We start from the raw sequence: 6318 nt of genomic DNA, 5'->3' as shown, positions 1-6318 counted from the left end.
TCAACTATATAAACAAAATCAAGTAAAACAAACCTCTGTCTGCTGAAAAGAACCTAAAAATCTACCAAGCTGTGAAAGGTTTTTGATACTTACGGAGCCACCAATTTAACAATAAATTAAAAAAAAATATGCACATAGGTTTATTAAAATTTTCGTGAATTGCCAAAAGAGTGCCTTGTTTAATATAAATCTTGACCAGGCCTGGAGAGATGGCTCAGTGGTTAAGAGCACTGGCTGCTCCTCCAGAGGTCCTGAGTTCAGGTCCCTGCAACAACCATCTGTAGTGGGATCTGATGCCCTCTTCTGGTATATAAAGACGTGCATGCAGATAGAGCACTCATACACATAAATGAATAAATAAATCTTTAAAAAATGGATCATGATGAACAGAAATTAGTTTATAAGGGGAGTGGGGTGGAGAGATGGCGCGGTGGTTAATAGCACTTGCTACTCTAGCAGAGGACACAGATTCTGTTCCAGCACCCACATGGGGCGGCTCACAACCTCCACCCCTATAACTGATGCCTTTTTCTTGACTTTATGGGTACCTACACTTATGTGGTGCACACACACACTCAGACCTACTTAAGTACACATAAAATAAATAAATAGATTTTTTTAAAAAGAAATTATAACTTCTAATGATAAGAATACAAACTGCCTGCTGCTTGAATACAAAATAAACAGGCTCCCTTCCCAACCTGCTCTAGCTTGACTTCCCTTCAGTTCTGCTACCTAAGCAATATTAGACTTTTAAAAAATATATAGTTCATGAAAGAATTTAAAAAAATTTTTTTTAAGGATTTATTTATTTATTTTGTATACAGTATTCTGCCTGCATGTGTCCCTGCAGGCCAGAAGAGGGCACCAGATCTCATTTCAAGTGGTTGTTAGTCACCATGTGGTTGCTGGGAATTGAACTCAGGACCTCTGGAAGAGCAGCCGGTGTTCTTAACCACTGAGCCATCTCTCCAGCCCTTAAAAATTTTTTGATAGTGCTATGAAAGTGTGAAAGCAATACAGAAGGGCCACCATCTCAGACCACCTGCTATACTCATTTCCAGGAAGGACCTCAGGAATGTGCCATGACAACTCGAACAGATACAGGGCAGTTGGCTCCTGTAGACATTCTGTCTGCGATTTGTGGCCCTTGAAGCTATCTAGATAATCCTGCTGAGCAGCCCAGATAATCCTGCTCAGCAAGTTGTGGTTCCCTGCCAAAAAGTCTAACCCAATAGTTTCAAATATGGTTTCATGCCGTAAGTCTAGACCAATAGTTTCAAAAAATCACCTTGCCCCATATCTCTTCTACCCAATCCCAAGTTGCCAAAGCTTGTAATTCCCAGCTTATGGTTTTTCCCTATAAAAACTCTCTAACCCTGGGCCAGCCACCGCTGCCACATCTCCCTCCATCTGCCATGTGGTGGCCCAGGTTCGAACTTACTAGTATGTATGTGCATCATGTGTGTGCAGTACTCACAGAGACCAGAAGGGGCATCAGTTCTATAGCTGAAGGGAAGATTGTTGTTAGCCCATGTGGGTTCTGGGAATCAAACCTGGGTCCTCTGCAGCAGCAGCAAGTGTTTCTAACTGCCGAAACACCTCTCCAGCATCCCTAAAATAACTTTTAAAGGGAATACCTTAGAAAAAGATTTATGTTTAGAAAAAGGACCTATAGAGAAAGTGAAATTTCAAAATACAGTAAAGGGAAAAAATTGTAACCTGAACGTGTACCCTGATAGCTCACATTTTCCAATTAAATGAGCATTCAAAGCATCCCATTGTATAGTTAACCAAGATTTTAAAAAATGCTAGATAATATTTTTTTGTTGTTGAAAAATAGCCGGGCGGTGGTGGCGCATGCCTTTAATCCCAGCACTCGGGAGGCAGAGGCAGGCGGATCTCTGTGAGTTCGAGGCCAGCCTGGGCTACCAAGTGAGTTCCAGGAAAGGCACAAAGCTACACAGAGAAACCCTGTCTCGAAAAACCAAAAAAAGAAAAATAAAAAAAAAGAAAAATAAATGACAATACTGAAATGAATGGCAAAATGAAACCCCTATTTGAGTTTTATTTCCTTCTTCATTATAAAATAAACAGTAGACCATAGTTATGCCTATAAATTATTTCCCACAGTTATGCCTACAAGTTATTTCCCACAAGTCTGATATCTTGTTTTTACTGCTGTCACTAATAAAAATTGGTATGTTGGGGAAAGGCAATTTTTATTACAAAGAAAAATAAAACTATACTAGATTATTATTATGTTTCTTCAATATGTAAGTATTCACTTCCTTCTGCCAAAGTCAGAATATAGCAGAATATAGCCTGGAGTCAGGCATAGCAACAAGATAACAATACCAACCAAATTATTATTCACAAATAAGAATTACTCCAACTTAGTTATTAAGTGCTAACCTTTCATAAGATTATAACTAACCACATGACATGATGTTAGAAACAAAACTTAATTAAAAGCTAAGAAATTCTTCCAATAACTCTTAGGGTTTCTATTGCTGTGATGAAACACCATGACAAACAAACAAAAACCAAGTTGGGAAAGAAAGGATTATTTGGCTTATACTTCCAGATCATAGTCCATCACAGGAGAAAATCAGGACAGGAACTCAAGCAGGGCTGGAACCCAGAGGCAGGAGCTGATGCAGAGGCCATGGAGGGTGCTGCTTACCGGCTTGTTCCCTATGGCTTGCTTTCTTATAGAACCCAGGACCACCAGCCCAGGGATGGCACCACCCACCATAGACTGGGCTCTCTCTCATTGATCACTAATTGAGAAAATGCCTTATAGCTGGATTTCATGGAGGCATTTCCTCAACTGAGCCTCCTTCCTCTCTGATGACTCTAGCTTGTGTTGACACACAAAACCACTCAGTACACTCTCATTGTAGTGGTCAGAATGATAGTCTCATAAGTATTTCAAATACTTCAAATAATACTCCACAAGACTATTTGCAATCTTGTAAGAATCCTGTTTTACAGGGGAGACACTCCATTGTTCCAGACTTAAAGGGATATAGAAAAACAGGGAGTGGGGGGCAGGGCTGTAGATTCTTCCTTAGCTGCTTCCTGATGAGGAATGTCATTGTTGGAGGGAGGTAGTTCTGGGTCTGTTGAAAAGGGGGGTCTTCTGGCCACCTAGCAGGAGAGTTTTAACTTTGGCTGCAAGGGATCATACGATTGTCACCCTGCATTCCTGGAGAGACAAAAGGGGGAAAGAGTTGGATGGTCCATGGCTCATTGGTTTTCTTTTCAGAGGTCATCCGAACTGTTTTCAGGGGCTTGAGGCACCAATCTTCTTTAACTGCTTCAGGCTGACAAAAAATTGATGAGGAGACGAGGTAGTTAGAGTGTCTGAGAAGAGGGTCCATGCAAGGGGCCATGATAAACTGTAACAAATGGCAAAGATCCAGAACGTAAGTCAGCAGGTGACTGTACAAGTTTGTAGTGAATATTTAGGAGACAAAGTTAATGAGGAAAATTTTTATACCAAGATTAACATAAATGAATATAAGAGTAAATACAAAGTTAGCACAGTGTTAAATGTAATTGTACAAATGACTGGACCGTGTACTAGAGTTCTGTAGCAGAATAAAGTAACTGTACTAGCTGTTTACATCAGACTCCTGCATAAGGAACAAGCACCTGGAAGCTTTGTAAAAAGAAGTCAGGTAAATTCACCATCTAGCTGACAATTTAAATGAGAAATAGAATCCTGCTGAGGCACTTTTATAGGATTGTCTAGGAAAGTTCCAAAGATACTACTTGGGTATTCTGAGTAACTTTCCAAAACTGGGATGACAGTGTCTGGCAGCCCCTTTTAATCAGAGTGTGGACCCTAGAATTAGCTTTTGCTAAGAGGAAGACTTGAAAGCCAGGGTAAAGGGCATGGCCCATTGAACCAGCATGAAGGTCACCTACCAGTCAGGTGGTAGGCTTAGGTACAAGGTTCCCCTGTTCACAGCATCCTCATATGTCAGTTCTGGAGACACTGAGGGCAAAGCACTTGCTACTTCTCTCTCTCTCTCTCTCTCTCTCTCTCTCTCTCTCTCTCTCTCTCTCTCTCTTTTAGAGATTTCGGATGTGGGTGCAGACTCGAAGATCCTCCATTGGGCAAGAGAATCCATGTCCCTATCATGTGACACATGAAGAGTAAGTCATATTTTCGGTAGACAAGGAGGGAGCTTTTCTGGTTTGGCCTACCTGGCTGCTGCTGGTCAGACCTACACAGCTGAGGGCAGAGCAGCAGATTTTTGGCAGGTCTTGACTCCCTGTGCATCCCTATCCTGAAATGTGCATCCTCTTGTGTAGCACAACCTACTCTGGTAGAACTGTGATCCAACCAAGGGAACTACTTGGGGACCTCCTGCCATGCAAGTGTATTATAAATTTAACTCGTTTTACTCAATCATTCAATTCTTCATAACCATTTTTTAAAAAATATATCTGATTTTGAATATTATTTAACATTAAACAAACTTTAACTTTGCTTTAAACTTGTTTTGAGTTATTTGCTTTAGGCTCAGTTTTAAAAACAATACAAAAGACTATGATGGGAGATATAAATCGGTTTTTCCCTCCATTTAATTCTGTAAATGAATTACATTTGTGCTGACCATGACTACAAACGCAGTTCTGAGCACATTAAAGAATCTGACTTTTTTTTTGGTTTTTCGAGACAGGGTTTCTCTGTGTAGCTTTGCACCTTTCCTGGAACTCACTCTGTAGACCAGGCTGGCCTCGAACTCACAAAGATCCACATGAAAGTGGGCGGGCTGGCCCTGCCCTCCTCATCTGCCATACGGTGGTGTGGGCAAGGGAAAGAGGCCCTCCCCCCCTCACCCCTTTCCACCTACAGCAGTTGGGAGAGCTGGCCTCAGGGGCATGAGAATGGAGGAACTGGCCCCTATACCTTGCCTGGGTAACACAGTAGAGCAGGCCCTGGTGGTGTAGGTGCAAGTAAGTTGGCCCTGAGTGCATGATTAAGAAAGTTGGCATCTAGAGCTGGAGAGATGGGTCAGAGGTTAAGAGGACTGGCTGCTCTTCCAGAGATCCTGTGTTCAATTCCCAGCAACCACATGGTGGCTCACAACCATCTGTAATGAGATCTGGTGCCCTCTTCTGGCCTGCAGGCAGAACACTGTATACATGATAAATAAATCTTAAAAAAAGAAAAAAAAAAGTTGGCATTTAACACTCAGCAGAGATACAGAACAGAGTGGCTCCTGTTTTCCTCTTTCTACTTCCTCTGTCTATGGCTACCATGCATAACAAAAGTTGGGGGTTGAGATCACAGTGATGTGTTACTTTTTACATTTCTATTTGACTGGGTGGTTCGGTTCCAGGTGGTGTCAAGCCGGATCTCTCATGTGGATTCACTCTCATACGGACCGGAGCAGTTTGATCTCCCAAGTGACCTCCATCTCCGCACATTTTTCCACACCACAGCTGCTGCTCTACATGATTTCTCTCAAGCAATGGGACATTTTACAGTGTGATATTTGGATTCCCACTTGGAAGTTTTCAAGAAAGTACCTTGAATATGTAAGCCCTTGGGAAACCTTGTTTGTCATGTGACCAGTCCCATCATCATAAGACATTAACATGGAGAGACAAAGTTTGGGAGCAGCAGGACATGCCAGCCTGCCACACGCTGATTCGCATCCCTGTATAAACCTCCTTCACAACAAGTAAGATGATGAGTAATAAACGGCTTGACAGAGGGCATCTTCAGTCCGGTGAACGACGAAAGCAGAACCTGACTTGCCATTCCCAACAGTCCCATGTCGGGTCAGCTGTGCGCAGCCCTGTCTGACCGAGTTTAGAGACCATAGCAGCAATTTTAAAGAGCACAGGAAACATAAACAAACCGTGATCTCACAAGTACCAATTTCTGTCAACCTCGAAGTGCTGGGAAACTGTCACAGATTATGATGATCACTCCTCTAATGACACAGCAGTGACATCCTCATCACTGGGACAAGTGTATACTCATTACGTTTTACTGCCATTTCCCCCATGAAATTGCCATTTGAAAGTCAATGGTAATTTTTTTTTTTTTTTGAGCTGAGGATTGAACCCAGGGCCTTGGGCTTGCTAGGCAAGCGCTCTACCACTGAGCTAAATCCCCAGCCCTGGTAATTTTATTTTTATATCAGTTCTGATTATGAATGACTCAATTATGTGTATTTGGTTTCTGAAGTGCATTCTTCTGATGAGACCTAAACAGTTTTCCTTTTTATCTTTTCAGATAGGATATCACCATGTAGCCCCAAGTATCCTGAAACTCACTATTTAGTCCAA

The sequence above is a fragment of the Peromyscus californicus genome, unplaced genomic scaffold (assembly GCF_007827085.1).
Source record: "Peromyscus californicus insignis strain IS unplaced genomic scaffold, ASM782708v3 Scaffold_22__1_contigs__length_63687245, whole genome shotgun sequence".
NCBI lineage: Eukaryota > Metazoa > Chordata > Mammalia > Rodentia > Cricetidae > Peromyscus > Peromyscus californicus.
The sequence above is the reverse complement of the archived record's forward strand: the minus strand, read 5'-3'. Positions refer to the sequence as shown.